Source organism: Crotalus tigris, unplaced genomic scaffold (genome assembly GCF_016545835.1).
Source record: "Crotalus tigris isolate CLP2741 ecotype Arizona unplaced genomic scaffold, ASM1654583v1 scf7180000018938.1368258, whole genome shotgun sequence".
Classification (NCBI taxonomy): Eukaryota; Metazoa; Chordata; class Lepidosauria; order Squamata; family Viperidae; genus Crotalus; species Crotalus tigris.
The window spans coordinates 436,328-455,097 of NW_024097283.1; the positions used below are offsets into that span (position 1 = coordinate 436,328).

The following is an 18,770-nucleotide window of genomic DNA, read 5'->3' on the forward strand; positions in this document are numbered from 1 at the left end:
TTAATTCAGTGAAGTCCAGAGTTGAAGCAAGCAAGAGTTGAAGCAAGCAAGATCTGTTGATCCATCAATTAGTTCTTTACCATAGGAAGTTTTAAAAGCAGTTTTTTGAGAGTAGTGTCAACAGTGTTTTAAAAAATGTGTCGCATAAAGTGGTGGATTTTAAACTTTTGAAGCCTGCCTTTGAAATCTATTGGGGATTGTTGTTGTTGTTGTTGTAAACACAGTTATACATAAAATTATTTTGGTACAGTGGTATCTGTGGTGTTGACTAAAGTGATTAGTGATTATTAACACTGTTTAAATAACTTAGAACAGAACTTTTTAAAAATGCCAATAAACCGGGGAGGTGGTTACCTCATAGATTGAAAAAAAGAAAAAGAGAAAAAACTGATAAATAAACTGCAAGATTCAAAAGGTGAATTACAGTTTCAAAATGATACAATTAAAAAAATTATCAAAGGCTATTACGAGATATTTTACAATGCAGAGGAAATATTTTACAATGCAGAGGAAAATACAAAAATTTCAGAGAATATTCAAAATATATTAAATGGAAAAATATCAATGATGGAGATTATAGAGACTATAAAAAGGCAAAAAAGTGATAAGACTCTGGGTCCAGATGGATTACCTGCAGAGCTTTATAAATCATTACAAGATATACTAAGTCCTATATTGAAAGAACTGTGTAATGAAATACTTTTGGAGGCCAAAATACCAAATACATGGACTGAAGCCAATATTACCTTAATACCCAAAGAAGATTCTGATCTAACGCAAATAAAAAACTATAGACCAATATCATTATTAAATGTAGATTATAAAATTTTTGCCTCAATAATAGCAAAAAGACTAAAGAAATTTTTGACCGAATTTATACATATAGACCAAAATGGTTTTCTACCTAAAAGACAGATTAAAAAATAATTTAAGAATGATTCTTGACGTGTTAAGAGTACTATGAAATTCATCCAGGGAAACTGATGGCTTTAATATTTCTTGATGCACAGAAAGCATTTGACAATGTAAACTGGAAATTTATGTTTCAGCAACTAGTGGAAATGGATTTTGGAGAAAATTTTATAAATGTAATTAAAACAATTTATTGTAAACAAACAGCTAAAATTATTGTAAATGGAGATTTTACAGAAAACTTTAACATTAAAAAAGGCACAAGACAGGGATGCCCACTATCTCCATTATTATTTATACTAACACTGGATGTATTGAATAAAAGCATCAAATAAGATATAGAAATTAAAGGACTGCAGATAAAAGATGAAAAATATAAACTACAAGCATTTGCAGATGACTTGGTTTTTATATTGGAAGATCTGCTTGAAACAAGCACTAAACCTATGGAGAAAATAGAAAAATTTGGAGAAGTGGCAGGGTTCAAAATAAACAAAGAAAAGACTAAAGTGCTAACAAAAAATCTAATAGAAAAACAAAACAAAAAAAAAACAACTAGCCCAAAAAAATCTTCATAGAGTTAAAAAAGTTAAATACTTGGGCATTTATCTAACAGCAAGATGTGTATCAATAAAATAATATAATTATGTAAGATTTATAAAACAAATAAAATTGGATCTGGAAAAGTGGAAAAACTTACAACTTTCAGTGCTGGGGAGAATAGCAACAGTGAAAATGAATATCTTACCAAAAATACTCTTTCTATTTCAAACGATTCCTGTAAGACTGGGAAAAACTTTTTTTGATGAACTGAATACAAAAATACTGAAATTTATCTGGCAAGGAAAAAAAGCTAGAATTAGACTGAAAATGCTACAAGAAGCGAAAGAAAGTGGAAGATTTAGACTGCCGGACTGGATGTTATACTACCAAGCAACTATTTTAACATGGCTTAAAGAATGGATAATGCTTAGAGACAAAAGATTATTATACCTAGAGGGGCATGACCTACAAATTGGGTGGCATGCCTTTCTGTGGCGTGGGAAGAATAAAATATATAGATACTTTCAAAACCACTTTATAAGAAATGCACTTCTTTTAGAATGGGAAAAAATAAAAGCGAAAATGTATATCAAGGTACCTGAATGGCTTTCAACAATGGAAGCTTTTGCTTACCTAAATTTAATTAATTACGACAAAGTTGTGACCTATAAAGATATCTTGGATAATGAAGGAAAATTGAAAGACAGACAAGATTTACAGGAACAAGGTATTGATCTATCATGGTGGCCATATTTGCAAATTCAAACGAGATATGAAAAAGATGTTAAAACAGTGGGATTTTATAAAGAACAGAATTTAACCAGTTACTGTTAAAAACAGATGAAAAGTTGATTAAGAAACTCTATAAATATCTGTTAAGCTTAAAGATGGAGTGAGAACAAGTAAAAGAAACAATGATAATATGGGCAAAGAACTTTGGATATAATATGAATTAGAAAACTGGCAAAAGTTATGGGAAAGAAATGCTAAATTAATGAAAGCAGTGCCATATAAAGAAAATTTATATAAAATGTTATACAGATGGCATATGACACCAGTGAGATTAGCAAGTATTAAAAATACTTCAAACAAATGTTGGAAATGCAAACAAAGACCAGGTACTTATTACCATATCTGATGGACATGCCCTAAAGCAAAAAGATTTTGGTTAAAATACATTTATGGTTGGAGAAAATGACTAAAAACAAATAGACTTTAAGGCAGAATTATTTTTGTTAGGAATAATAGGAGCAAATTATGAGAAAGACTGTATATATTTAATTCTACATGTACTAACTGCAGCAAGAATTGTATTTGTCCAACATTGGAAAAATGAAAATTTACCAACTGAAGAAGAATTATTTAAGAAAATTCTAGTGTGCAGAAATGGATAGATTGACTTTAAAGATAAAAGAGAAAGGAGACTCAGTGTATTTGAGAACATGGGATACTTTTTATCAATGGCTAGAAAAAGGAGTTAGAGAGAAAGGAATGTGATATGTAACTTTGAATATATATTAGCAAGAAGACCATCGAGCGATTAATTAACATACTGTTTATGATAATTAACTACTACTCATCGTTTTTTTTAAATACATGAACCCAGACATTATCCTGTTTGCTAAATATTGAGAATGTTATTTAAAAAAAAACAACCAACCCCAACCCTAACCCTAACCTAAATCCCAACCCTAATCCTGACCCCTCTTATTCCTAATCCTGTAAAAACTAATTATATATATATATATATATATATATATATATATATATATATATATATGTAAAAAAATAACTTAGATCTCTGAAGATTAAAAAGAGAAGTATTATATCAGTATTAACTATAATTTAAAATGTCAATATGCATAAGATTATTTAGCTTTTTTGATTGAAAATTGAATACATCATTACAAAACTGCTGCAGATTACATCAAAATATTTGTTGTACAATAAGGGTCTCTATCTTAAGCTCATTATTTAAATATTATAGTCTCTGCTGTATTGTTATTTATTGTTTGTGCATATTGAAAAAAGATTAAGAAAATTTGATTATTTTAGTGCAGAAGAGAGTTATGATTTCAGTGTTTCTGGAAGCCATGGATCGTATTTTCAGGTCAAGTAAGATAAATGGGAAGGAAAGGAGACACAATCTCTGTTACTTTGCAATTACACTTTGCAAATATAGGCAATGTGTAAGAGATACAAGACAGATATCTAGAGTTCCTCATGAAAAGTATCAGTGAAAACAATTTTGAACTCAAGAAGTTTGAAAACCCTGTTATAAAATATACTACCTACATCCTCTCATAGGTCATTGGAATGACTATTATTGTCATCTTTAATTTGTTTCTTGTATGAGAATTTAAAATAAAAAAGTGATGTTTATGCATATACCAATACAATTTATAATTGTATATGTAGTTTTGAGCCATCTTTGGTATTTGTTGGTGTGACTACTCTTTATTCTGAGCACCAGAAACACCTCCTGTTAAGGTAAAACTATTTAAATGGCAACCCTCCTCCCCCAAGTTATCACGTTGATAAGTGACTGTGCATCAGCAAGATAGGATAACCTGGGGCCATATAGGTTTTATTCAGCATTTCTTTTACTTTTTTCCCTATTGAGAATTCTATGGGGCACATTGAATGGGAGAAAGTTAGAACCAGGCAATGAGCAAAAATGGAGCAGAGGTAACACAGCACTGGCTGCCTGATCACTGGCGCTGTTCATTGACATTTTAATTCAGAATAAGACAAATAATGTTGACTTACTCATGGAATTCACAGCCAGATAGCAGCACCCACTCAGCTAAATGGTAGCATTTTGCTGATCTTGACTGATCTCATCAAGTTAATCAGGATCAGCCTAATTAGGATTTGGAAGGATTGGTTGTTTTAAATCAAGTCAGTCATTTTAATAATGGACATTTATGTCTGTCAATTTATACCTGTTAAAGGGAATTTGGTTTAAACCAGGGTTGTCAAACTTGCAATGTCACGTGACATATCGTGACTTTTTTTCTATTGCCGGCAATGGAGTAGGCGTGGTTTCAGCATGACACATCCAGTCCGCGGGCTGGCAGTTTGACACCCCTAGTTTAAGTAGACATTTTGAAATTAAACTACTTTGGAGATATTTGAGTATGAAATAGTGTTTCAATATCCATGTACTTTATTTGAAGTGTAAAAACTACAAATAGTCCTGAGAAGGTGTACTGTGCGGCCTTCTTAAAGTTCCATTGGATTATCTAGATTTGATATAGTAAATTAACTTCACAATCTCTTCTAGAGTTCCCATTTTACTGCTAGCTTGGATATATGGTGATATTCCCTGCTCTCTGCTACCTTTACTGTAAGTGTTTCATCATTGGTTTTCTACAGGTTTTCTACTTGCTTTTTCTACAGGTAGTCCTCATTTAGAAACTGCCTTGTACAACAACTGTTCACAGTTATGATGGTGATGAAAAAGTAACTTTACGAACAACCCTAGCATTTATTACCTTTGCAGGTCTGAAAAACAAAAAAAATCTGAAGAAAGATATAATAAGCACAATTGTTTATATATATTATAGTATAATATCGAGTTGCCCTTTGTACCTGTTGCTAAATGAGGACTACCTCTACATGGATTAAAGCAGATTTTTTTACAAAGATAAGAGTGTACTGAACAGCAAATAAGAATACATAAGGAAAGATCATAGCGTAGCTCCCCTGAGATCCTTCTTTTCAATTGTGACATCAACACACGTATCCATTAGCACTCGATCATCTTACAATTTAAAAAATGTTGTTTCATGTTATTTCTTTAATTCCTAACTCTTCTTTTTTTCACTCATTAAATGAATAACTGGTAGTTAGGACTGTTTGTAACCGTGGCAAGCTAAATGTCCTAGGATTGTCAAGCATCTGTGGCAAAATGCCATCATTTTTATGAGAGAATATGACCCCAATTTTATCTAATTTACTCAAGGATACAGGCATATAATCATGTCTTTCAGGTAGGAGCAGCACTATTCACTAAGCATGATTTATACATAGCTTCTCCAGCACTGGAGATGGATAATCCACGCAGTGGGTTGAGACTGTATTCCTGGCCAATCAGATCAGTCAGCCAAAGTTGCCACGCCCCGTCTTGGACCATGATCCCAGTCTTGACTGATCTAGCCATGCAGAGACATCTACAACTTTTGGCTCCTGGGCAGGTATAGTTCCTTTCCATTAGGGGGGATTTTTTCTAGTAGCTGAAATTGCTTAGTTTAAAAGTTAATTAGAGATAATTTAATTCAATTTAATTGACCACTCAAAAAATTTCCTTGCTAAATTGTAAAACTCAGGAAGTCAGATTCCTACAGGGGAAACCACCCCCACTTAAAAGGGGGAAATCCCTAACTCCCCTCCCTAACCAACCCCAGCCACCTTCCAGCAGCCGGCAGCCGCCTTAAACAAACGGGGAGGCTCGGGCAACCCCTCGCGTTTAAAACAAAAAAAAAAAAAAGACAGAAAGGCAAGCAGTTAGTGAGGGAAGCGTAGGACAAAGGGGACGCATGCTGGGAGGGAGATTGATTAAGGGAAACAGCTGGCGTGCGAAGGAGCAGTCTTTTCACTCCAGGCTGCTCAGGATTTTTTAAACGAGGCGCCATTGTCTGCACAGCTGGAAGCACGCGCAGCTCTTTGTTACAACCGCACGTGGCATAGGCAGCCTTGTTAACACATGCGCAGTAGTTTCCTGGCAGCGGCGGCCATATTTTTTGTCCAAACAGGGGAGTTAAAGTTCCTTAAGAAAGCTAGGTTCAGCCGCTGGAGTGAATTAATAGGCAAGCAGTACTGGGGTACTAAAGCATCTATTATTCATTCAGAGACATTCAAATCAGACACATAGCTACTGGTTCCAGGACTTGGTGTCTTCTACCTAAAGTAAATAAGAACTTTTCATAACTAACTGTGTTTAGTTGCCTTTGGCTCCTTCCAGACTTCGGGTCCCCCATTAATGGCCCGTACGCCTCTGGATTTAGTGGTGGGTTCCAGGCATCCCCAGTCGCGTGCCTGTCCTTACCCACCATAGTCAAGCCGGGTTCCAGGCATTCCCATTAGCGTGCCTGTTCTTATCCGTGCACAGTGACTAACTCTGACAATTTGGCAGAGTCTGCTCCTGAGTTCCAGACGCCCCCAGTAGTGCGCCTGTCCTTACTCAAAGTTGGAGCTCTCCTACTACCTGGGTCCCCCCTATCGCGGCCCAGCGTTAGTGGAGAATGGAGGAAGCAATCATTCCCTCCACTGGAGCCCCGCCTTCATCCTCTGGAGCACCTGCTTCAGAGGATTCGGAATCCTCTGCAGCCCCTAGAAAGGCTGCAAGGAAGTCATCAAAGAAGGCTGACAAACAGGCAATCAGAAGACACCAAGCCCTAGAAAAAGAGTTCGACAGAGCCCAGAAAAGGGCCAGAATTGAAAATAGGCAGAATGGGGGAATAGGTCCTGATCTACCGCTGGGTCTCCCTTCATCCCCACGGGCCATTTGGTCATTAGGGAGCTCATCACAGTCCCAAACAGAGGGTGGGATAGGCGAATTCTCATCGCTCTCCCGATCCCCCTCCCCACGGAGGTTACAGGAAACCCCGAGGACCATGCTAACCACAGCACCTGCAGGGTCGCAGGCAATGGTCACTCCTCCTGCATTGACGGGGGATCTGCTAGCTACCCTAATAGCACAGGCAGTGGACCGTGCATTTGAGGCCAGGGCTCAAACTTCAAAAGCCAAGTCTCTAGGACTTAGAACGAGGCATCGGGAGGAAACGGAGGACCATCAGGACCTCTCCTCCGTCTCAGACTCGTCGGTCTCAGAGGAAGCTTACCTGGACCAGCCAGGTACGTCACAAGGGATTCAAATGTCTGAGGAGGAGGAGGACACCTCACCTCAAGGGCCGTCCTTCAGCGGCCTGTTTAACCCTTCTCTTTTTGTTACTATTCTGCGCAAGGCTGAGGCCACAGCCCATCTGGGGCATGGGACACCAGCGGAGCCTGTCACAGTTGACACGGAGGCTGAGCCGACGTTCGCCGAAAAGGTAACCACTCAACACCGCATACCATGCCCGACCATGTTCCTAAACACAATAAGGAAACAGTGGGCAGCGCCAACCTCCCTACCGCTTCCTAGCAATGCGGAGAGGAAGCTATTTAACGTAGCAAGGGAGCTAGAGGGAACATTGGAGGTGCCAGTGGTGGACGAACCCATAGGTCCCCTGATATCGGACACGGCCATATCAGGAGATTTTGCTGAGGCTCTTAAAGCCGAGGACCGAAAGAGTGAGTCCAACTACAGGAGAACGCACCAGGCAATAGCTTGGGCTACCAGGGCGTCTACCTCCGCGTCCTTTTTCACCAGAGCCACACTTTGTTGGCTCCGTGAGCTACAGGGCCGGGTTCCCATGGAAGATATACGCACTCATCAGGAACTCAGCAAAATGGTAGCGGCCACGGAATATGCGTTGGACGCAACACTTTTAGCGACCAAGTTTTCAGCCAAGGCAATGGCGGCAAACAACACGAGCAGGCGCATCCTCTGGCTAAAGAACTGGCAGGCGGATACCAAATCCAAGTGGAAATTGGCTTCGGCTCCGTACCAAGGGGCAAAGCTGTTTGGTGAGGCACTAACGCCATACCTGACAGAGAACAAGGACAAGCGCAAGGTCCTTAAACACATGCTTAAAAGGCAGGACAAGAGACCCGGCTCCTGGGGAAGGAAACAATCCTTTCGTACGGAAGCCAGGGTCAACTACTTTCAAAATTCCCAACCCTTCCAAGCTAGACAGGATAGGGAAAGACAGGGGGACAGACAGAACACAAGACATAGGCAAACACAGGGAAGACGGCCCTTTCGGGGGAACAACCGCCCCTTCCGCCGTACCAGATGACTCCCGCCCAGACCTTCCCATAGGGGGCAGACTAGCAGGGTTTGCTCCCCAGTGGGAAGAGACCACCACGGACGTATGGGTCAGGAACACCATACGTCATGGTCTATCTCTAGAATTTCTCTCAAAGCCCCCGAACCGCTTCCGCCCGTGCCCCTGTCCCACAAACCCAACAAAGAGAAGGCTCATGAACGAGGCCGTTCAGCACCTTCTAAACATACGGGCCGTAGAGCCGGTGCCTATGAACCAGAGAGACCAGGGGTTTTATTCTATCCTCTTCGTGGTCCCAAAACCCTCGGGGGGTTGGAGAGCCGTTTTGGATTTGAAAAGGCTAAATTTCTACATAAAATACCGCAAATTCAAAATGCAGACACTACGCTCCATCCTTGGAAGCGTAAGGAAAGGGGATTTTCTGGCATCGATCGACCTCACGGAGGCATACTTGCACATCCCTATCTCTCTGGCTCACCGCCGCTTTCTACGGTTTGCCTACAGGGGGCACCATTTTCAATACAGGGCACTTCCATTCGGCCTGTCATCAGCGCCCAGGGTGTTCACCAAGATTCTGGCGGTTCTGGCAGCACAACTAAGAAACGTACCAGTCAGAGTCCAGTGCTACCTGGACGATATTCTAATCCAGTCATCGTCCGCCCAGCAGTCTCGGGCGGACCTAAAGTTAGTGATAAAAATGCTGCAGGACCACGGCTTCTCGGTGAACTTTCCAAAGAGCCATCTAACCCCAACTACGAGAATACTCCACCTGGGAGCGGTCATAGACACAAAGGAATGCAAGGTGTACCTATCACAGGAACGCCTCAGCAGCATAAAGAAAGCCGTAAAACAGGTAAGCCGCGGTCAGTCAGTGACGCTGGTCTGTCTTTCCCAGCTGCTAGGGAAGATGATATCGACCATAGCAATAGTTCCTTGGGCAAGGCTGCACTCAAGAGAACTGCAATGGTTCATGCTCCCGTTTCAGAGACAACAAATCAGTGCATCCCGGAAGAGGGTAGGCATACCTCCGAGAGTACGACACTCCCTCAGGTGGTGGCTATCTCCAGCTCTCCTCAGGGGGTCCCCCTTCAGGGAACCAGACAGAGTAGTAGTCACAACAGATGCGAGCTTATTCGGCTGGGGAGGCCACTTGGGGACCAAGTGGACACAGGGCCGCTGGTCAGCGGTGGATCTCCGACACAACATAAACTGGCTCGAGCTGCGGGCTATTCACCTAGCGTTAAGGCATTTTCACAGCAGCATAAAAGGCAGGCACGTACTGGTCCTGACGGACAACGTGACAGCCAAGGCCCACATAAACCGTCAGGGGGGCACACACTCTCGCTCGCTCTCGGCCGAGGCCCTCCTACTGGGGGCCTGGGCGGAACAAAATCTGGCCTCCATAAAGGCCGACCACATATCGGGGGAGGCAAACATCCAAGCAGATCTGTTGAGCAGATCAACAATAGATCACTCGGAGTGGCAACTACACCCGAGGATCTTCAGGGAGGTCTGTCACCGCTTCGGGCTTCCCCAGGTGGACCTTTTTGCCTCTCCTTCCAATGCCCACCTAACTCGCTTCTTCTCCCGATTCCCATCCAAGGGAGCAGAGCAGACGGACGCGTTACGGAGCCCATGGCCAAGGGGGCTCCTGTACGCGTTTCCACCCTTACCTCTCCTTCCGGCGGTAGTACGCAAGATTCTGCGGGAAAGGGCCGAGGTAATCCTTGTGGCCCCTTATTGGCCAAGGAGACCTTGGTTCGCAGACTTGAGGAGTCTCTCCCGCACGAATCCATGGCGGATTCCTCCGGAGAGGATCTCCCTCAAGCAGGGGGAGATCTCCCACCCAGAGCCACAATGGCTACAACTAGCCGTCTGGCTCTTGAACGGTCAATTTTAGCCAAGGGGGCTTGCTCACAGGGTGTAATTAGGGTCATACAGGCATCAAGGCGCCCCTCCACGAACCGTATCTACGAGGCCACGTGGAGAAGCTTCCAATCATGGTGCTCTAAACAGGAATTGTTACTCGAAGGGATCACAATTCCCAAGATCCTAGAATTTTTACTAGATGGCCTAGAGAGGGACCTCTCGCCAAACACACTGCGCAGGCAAATCGCCGCCCTCTCAACTATACTTTCTGCCAGCCCCGGTGAATCCTTGGGCAAGCATCCCTTAATACGATCCTTCCTCAAGGGGGCTGCAAACATCAGACCGCCAACCGTGCACAGGTATCCATCGTGGGAACTACCACGAGTACTACAAGCTCTTACCAGAGCGCCCTTCGAACCACTCAAAACATGTGACATTCGCTATCTGACCCATAAGGTAGCATTCTTGGTAGCCATCACGTCAGCTCGGCGGATATCCGAGTTAGCTTCTCTCTCAATGAGGAAGGACCTGTGCCATTTTCACAGGGACAAGGTAGTCCTAAGAATAGACCCTTCATTCATTCCAAAGGTCAACTCCCTTTTTCACAGATCACAGGAAATAGTCCTACCAGACTTCTGTCCAAACCCAGCTCATCCCCTGGAACAACAATGGCACACCTTGGACGTACGCAGGGCACTAAGACATTACATTTCACGCACAGCGGAATTCCGACGCTCGGAAGCGCTTTTCATATCCTTCCACCCTGCTACTAGGGGCCGGAAGGTCTCGTCCTCTACCATCGGTAGGTGGATTAGGGCATGCATCACGGGGGCATACCAGGCGGAGTCCTTGCAAGTCCCCAAGCATATCACAGCCCATTCCACAAGGAGTGCTGCCACCTCAGCAGCATGGGCCATGCAGGCTTCTATTGAAGAGGTATGCAGGGCAGCCACTTGGGCCTCGCCCTCTCCATTCATTCGTCATTACAAAATCGACAGGTACTCCTCTGCAGAGGCCTCCTTCGGTAGGAGGGTTCTCCAGCAGGTGCTAGACCAAAGTTGCACACGGGACCAGTCTATTCCCCAACCCAAGGGACAATAGGCTTTGGTATGTCCCACTGCGTGGATTATCCATCTCCAGTGCTGGAGAAGGGGCGTTGACTTACCTGAACGCCTTTTCTCAGCACGGAGATGGATAATCCACACCCACCCTTATAGACTAGAATAATAGGGTATATTTAGTGGAGCCAAAACGTCTTACTGTCAGTCAATGGCTGCGCTCGAGTCAAGACTAAAGGATCATGGTCCAAGACGGGGCGTGGCAACTTTGGCTGACTGATCTGATTGGCCAGGAATACAGTCTCAACCCACTGCGTGGATTATCCATCTCCGTGCTGAGAAAAGGCGTTCAGGTAAGTCAACGCCCCTTCTCACAGAGACTCCTCAGACTCATCATACCTACTCAAGTGTGGTGTCCTGTATCGCCCTTCATTGCCTCTCTTGGCTCTGCTTTCCTAGACTGACATTGGAGGCCACAGCTAGAATACAAGTATCAGTGACACTCTGGATGAAGATCAAAAGCTGTGCACAACAGTGTGCAGATGGGGATTACAGGAACTTCTTTTTTTCTCTACAACAACCAGTTGCCCCTTTCTACCTCCATTCCCAACCTCTGCTTCTGAGAACTTTTAAAGTGCATGAACTTCATCCTGCACCCAAAGGCTCCCATTGTTGCTGACACTGCTTCTTTAAAATATTTTCTTTTCTGCCAGTTTCTAGAGTTCTTTTGAAGATTAGTAGAAATTGTCTCCACTACATCCTCATTACACAATTGGAGTCTTAGCTTTGAATTATTCCTCTAATATGTCTTCCTCTCAGAGAATATCTTGGACTTCCAAACACTCCAGACTTGCCTTTCATCGGTCATGGAGAGGTGGTTCCACTCAGACCTAGATTCCTGTATTGCCTGAAAATTTGGGTGCTGCTGCCTCTAAGCAGAGACAGTTGACTTAGCTTCCCAGAAAGCATCCACTAGAGCAGGGGTAGGCAACCTTTGCTCTTTTAAGACTCGTGGATTTCAACTCCCAGAATTCCTGAGCCAGCTATGCTGCCTCTAAGCAGAGACAGTTGACTTAGTTTCCCAGAAACCATCCACTAGTGCAGGGGTAGGCAACCTTTGCTCTTTTATGACTCGTGGACTTTAACTCCCAGAATAGCTGGCTCAGGAATTCTGGGAGTTGAAGTCCATGAGTCATAAAAGAATCAAGGTTGCCTACCCCTGCACTAGAGTGTCTTACACAACCAGATGAAATCATGGAGAATTCTGCGAGTTTAGGTCCACATGTCTTAAAGTTGGTAAGGTTAAGAAACACTGCACTGGGATGTCTTATGGAGCCAAGTGGACATCCCTTGAAGACTTTGCTCAGAAGGAAAATGTAAACCCTTGCGGAATAGTATCCATCGTATTGCCAGCTTCTGTTGTATCTGCAACATGGCTTGGAGTTCCCTTTGCAGTCTTCTCTGCCTTCTCTTATGAGCAATACTGTACTTACTTTTTTCCTAAAACACTGATAAAACTTTCCTGTTGATCCTTAGCATGGATTTTGCCTTTCACACAGCTGTCTCATGTCTCCCAAGATGTTTTTCCTGGATAGCTACAGACAGTTCTGCAGACTTAGCCATCTCATCTGGAATCTTAGCCAGGTCACTATTTACTTCTTAAATCAAGATACTTTATGAACAAGTTAAAAAGTAGCAATCCATATCCTTGACAATGTGTACTTTTTACTGTCTTCCTTGGAGAAAAATGCCCGTTTGCTTTCTGTTTTTTAATCCATTAGCAATCCTTAAAAGGATAGTCTCTCTTATTCTGTGACTCCTGACTTTACTTTGATGAGGAACTTTGTCAAAGGCATTTTAAAACTCCCACTGTATGGTTCATTCACTCCCTCAAAAACAGTAGAAGTTTAGTGAAGCCGGACTTACCTTTGCAGAATTTTCTGTGTTAGTTAATTCTTCTTTGATTCTAGTTTCTACCACTTTTTCCTGGATACGTGTTAAGACCTATACTTTCCTACATTGCCTGTTTTATTTTCTAAAAGTAGTGTTGCATTAGTTATTTTGCACAATTCTGGTCCTGAATCTACTTTGATGGATACGTTTGCTAGAAAATTAGTAATTTCACATTCAAGATCCTTAAGAAATCTCAGGTGGATGCTATCAGGACTCAATGATTTGTTTTGTGATTGTGTAATATTTCAAGATGCTCTAAATTTCTATTACCTTAACTTGGTAAATTTACCTCCCTAAGAAAACTAATGCAGGCTCAGATAAGATAGTTGTCTTATATCTTGAGAAATGGAAATAATTCATGCAGTTTTTATATCCTTCTTCAGCAACTCTTTCATTTCTTGTCATCTGTTAGCCCAACCATTTCTTTGCTTTTGCTTTGGTTTGCTTCAAATATTTTTAAACAAGCTCTTATTGTTTTTCTTCAAACTCTCTTCAAATACTTTTTTGTATTACGTTTACTATGCACATTTTCTGCCAGTTTCTGCTAGTTTTTTCTATTCCTCATTGGAACACCCTTTTATTTTCTGAAGGAAGCCTCCTTAAGTGTTACAATTTCCTCGACACTGCTAAAGAGCAGTGTTGATCTCTTTCTGATTTACTTGACCCTTTCCTACCTTATGTAAATATATTGTAGTTCAGCCTCTGTTTGTCTGTTTATTTATATTCCCATTTTATCATTTTTTATAAATAACCCAAGGTAGCAAATATATCTAATACCTCTTCTTCCCCCTATTTTTCCCACAAACAACAATCCTCTGAGGTGAATTGGGCTGAGAGAGAGTGACTGACCCAAGGTCACACAGTCAGCTTACTTTGGTATTGATGTATGAGGAAAAGATTTTTCAGTCATTATGATATTAAAGCAGGGGGGAGAAATCTGATTATTTTAGCTTATCTAGTGATAATTGATAGTGATAATTGAAATGCTTCATTATCACAAGGTCTTTGTAGATTTCCATCATTTTTTTTTCACTTTCTCAAGATCAGTCTTTTTTGATGAGAATATATCTCATCAAATAATATATCTCTTAATCTAATTTAATTTTTGTGGCTAAATGTTATCCATGATAGGTCTATAGAGGAACCTGGTTTTCTAGTGGTTTTTTGTATGTTAGAGTTTATATCCTCAAGGAGCAATCACTTCCCCATTGTGCCAATTCTTGTCCTTTCAATAAAACAGGAATGACCACATCTCACTGATTCTCTCTGTTCTATTAGGTCTCTGTTACGTCCATTATCTCTTATTTGCAATCAAGGCATAGAATACTAAACAGGATTCATCCTGTAATTCAATCCTTTTAACATTTTTTTGCTTCAAGAAATAATTCTTGAAATTCCCAGGTTAAAAACTATTCAGATATATGCTCTGGTATTTTCAGAATTTTTATTTATTTGATCAGATCTGTGGCCACCATTTTGCAAAGCAACTTTGGGCAACCTCAATTATAATTCTTCTTTGTCTTTATTATTCACTCATAAGTGAGTAGTAAGTGTTTGGGAGCCGGTTTGGTCATCCTTTGGTGATTGAAACAAAGACTGCTCTTCCAAAGAATATATCTTTTCGAGTGGAAGATTAGATTTTAGCCATGTTTCTCAACCTTGGTGACTTGAAGATGTGTGGACTCTCAGAATTACCCAGCCAGCATCCCCATGTTGGCTGGGGAATTCTCCGAGATGAAGTCCACACATCTTTAAGTTGCCAAGGTTGAGAAATACCAGCTTATAGTGTGGGATAAAAGTAGAAGATTGTATCCATGTAGCTTCCTGGCATATCTCCAACAAAGCACTTTGATGAAGGTAGGCTGCTAGTGCTGCCATCATAGATGGTAGAATGAGCACAGATCCCAAGAGGGGACTTCTGCATAGTATCTCTTAGCAGAGCTTAGAATTTAGTGATTGCTGCTATTTATATAAATAGTGGAGCAGGGGGAGGGGAAAGATTCATTTAATCAGAAATGAATATTAGTCCTTCTCAAAAGATACTGTATGGTCCAAATAGAAAGGAAGTACTCCTTAGACATTCTGAGATTGGAATTGTATTTCTGTTGGTGTTAAGAGTTTGCAACAACAACAAAAAGACAATGTGATAACCACATGGTTAAGGTGTTTAAAATTGTGCTTTGCATCAAGAGAAATGGACAAGACGGAGTCTCCTCCCCCCCCCATTTTCTCAAAGCACCATACTAGGATTATAAATATAGTTGCTCAGAAGAAGATCTAGAACAAATAAAAGAAAATAAGTTTTTCACATAAAACATTTACTGTAGAATTCATTACAAGGCATGCTGGTGGCTATTAACTTGAATGGTATAAAGGAGGACTAAATGAGCTCATTAGGGTTAAGTCTGTGAAGAGCTATTAGGTTTTGTTGGGCATGTCTCCAACTACAGTACAATAACTTGGGAGAGGGACATCTCCTATTTGCAAGAGGCATTTGAGTGGCCATTATAAGGAACAAAATCCTTATTCAACATAGATCTTGTCCTAATTGAACAAGGACATTCTTAATATTCTTAATCAATGAAATTAATAGCAGTGATCTCTTCCCAGCCATCGTCCAGGAGTTAAAACATGATATGTTTGTTAAGGTTCAAGGAAGTGAGAAATTTAATGAAAAATAGAATTGTATTTTCTATAACTTCTAATTTCTCTTAGATTTTTATTCATTTAGAAAATTAATAAAAATTGTAATAAATAGGAAAATTAATAAAAGTGCTAATTAATGTATACTACTGTGCAAATCAACATTGTAGCACATCTTGTTGTATTTTATGATAGTCTGTAACACCTTGTCTTAAAATCCATAATTATTTAAATATTTGCATTATTAATACTTTCTATGTGTGATTGTTTTTATTTGACAATGCATGCATTTTTATCTTTGTGTTTTTTTCATTTCTCTGTCATTATTTAAAAAGCAATAAAAATTAATTTAAAAAGACTTCACTCTATTTATATGCTAAAATGGGTAAATTGGCTATCAGATGACACATCAGAACAGCTGAGAAGTAAGCAATGATTTAGAAAGGAGAGTTGATTACTGCAACAGTGACCTACTTAGCAAATACGTTGCTTCTGTTTCTGCACTATTAAAAAAATGTGCCACTACTCTCCAGAATGCCTGCCTTGCATAGTATGTTTCTGTTACTACACAACATCCACCATCAAGGCTTTCTTTCTCCCAGGTCTTCCAAGCACTATTGTGCTTCCCCTGCCACCAGATGTTCTGCAGTACGTATTAATTAGAGGATGTAATTTCCATATGGATGTTTTCCAGAGAAATCTTGCACACATGCCATAGAGACCTTGCAATAGATTTGATAATGGCCTGCTGTATATACACTGAGTACCACTTTGTGTAAACCAGCATCAAGTCACACATTATATTAATTGTGTAATTCTGAGCTAATTCTGCTGTTTATCCAACCTTAAAAATAAACACTGTTATATGGATTTGAGTGCTTCAATCTTTTTTTTCTTGTGCACTTGGTTTTGAATGGATGCAACCGAAAGATTTTTTTTAACTCTCTCCAAACTGACTTGAAGCAGCTTGAAGAGATGATGGATTAAACCACTCAACACAATATATGGTGTTTCTGATCTGAATGTGGGACTCTCCACCTTGAAATCCTGCAGATTAAAGAATTTTGTGGCAAATCACTAGGTGAGATGTCAAGGAAAAATCTAGTGCTCTTAATGAGTGACTGAAATGCAAAAATTGTAGATCTGGAGGCACAGTATGTAGAATCAGAAAGATTCAGATTGGGTAAATGTAATAATGTGACAGATAGACTAATAGACTTTTGCAGAGAGATTCCTTGTGTACTGCCAGCATTTGTTCAAGCAATATAAACAGACTCTAGATATAGACATCACCATATGGACAATACTGAAATTAAATAGACTAAATAATGAGAAACAGAAGCTAGTGAAATGTAATCTAGTCAGACAGGACAGGCTAGGTACAGATTGTGAAACAAACCATAAATTATTGGTGTCAGATATACAGATTAAATTTAGAACATTAAGTGACTACGTGTGCCAGCAAGATTTCACTTGAAGGTCAGTCAGAATATAAGATCAGTGTAAGGAACAGATTCAGTATAATAACTCATGCAATAGCAAACTAGGAATTATAAGAAGAGATAAGAGAGATCATGAAAGTTGAAGTGGAAAATGTATTTTCGGAGTTTCAAACAAGAAACAATCCAAGTGTTTTCAGAAGAAGGTATCATCAGAGCCAGGAGAAGAGAGAGAATAAAAACCTATGGCAACAAAACCATACAGTGACTGAACAGACTTTCAGTATGAAGTGTGAAAGGACAAGAAAAGATGTAGCAGTCAAAAATACCAAGAGATAAAGGAAATGAACAAGAAAATGAACATTACTAAAAATATTCATGCATTCAAAAATCAAAAGAATTGCAACAAAATTTAGGCCTAAGATGAATACCTAAAAATATTACAGAAGAGATTTGATGTGCTTAAAGGAAGATTAAAAAATCATGCTGACAACTTTTACAAATAGAATTATAAAGTGGAGCATTTGCAGAGCAAAAATGCATTTTAGAATTAGTTCTTGGGGAAAATGCGAAATAGAGGCAGTAGACCAGCAGTCAGATATGTCATTACCAGCCACAAAGCTCCCTGAACTATGTAAAACTTGGAATAGAAGAGGCAGTTAAAATACTAATAGTTTATTAGTGGGTGGCTGGGCTATTGTTTTTTATTTTTATTTTTGTTTATACTATGTTTTTATTGAAATGCTGTGAGGGAGTAGGCGGCTATATACATTTTATAAATACATAAATAAACAGCAGCATGCCAACAAATATGGAACAAGGGGAATTGAGATAAATTGGTGTATATACAGTATCTGTACTGAAGAAGAAGTAATCGAGAGAAGTTATAAATTACACAATGTTTCTTCACATAAACAGAATTTTGCTTAAGATCATGCTTGCAGAGACAAATCCTGCTATGAAAGAAGATTTTTGACAAGGCATCTGAGGTCAAATAACCAACAGAGGATGAATATGAGGAAAGCAAAAAAATTTAAAGAGGTTGATCTTTGCTTCCTTGATTACAGCTAGACCTTTAACTTTGTAGCTTGGGTCAGTACTCCAAGATTAATGGAATACATGATTATAGATCTGCAATAAACTATAAATGACAGTAAAAATGAATTCGCAGTGATTCAGTATGGAAAGTAAACTGAGACAAAGATGCATATTATCCCCATATCTCTCTTCTTCAGTGAATATAAGAGTGGCAGAGTGAAAGAAGTACTGGTGGCCCTACTTTGCTAAATGAAGGCCAAAAAAGATGCAAAAAACTCACTGAAATCACAGTTAATGGCAACCAAAATGTCATGGGACTGGGATGTCTGAGGACCATCTCTCCCCAGCCTGCTCTGCTCTGTTAGATCTGGTAGATAAGAGATGCTGAAAGGTACCATCAACTAGGGACCTGCATCTGTTGA

At 40.2% G+C, this 18,770-nt stretch overlaps 1 protein-coding gene across 4 annotated transcripts in view; it reads left to right on the plus strand.

Moving 5' to 3' along the window:
* CUNH1orf21 (chromosome unknown C1orf21 homolog) overlaps positions 1–18,770 on the plus strand; it is a 156,322-nt gene that overhangs the window by 41,711 nt on the left and 95,841 nt on the right. The window lies entirely within an intron of this gene.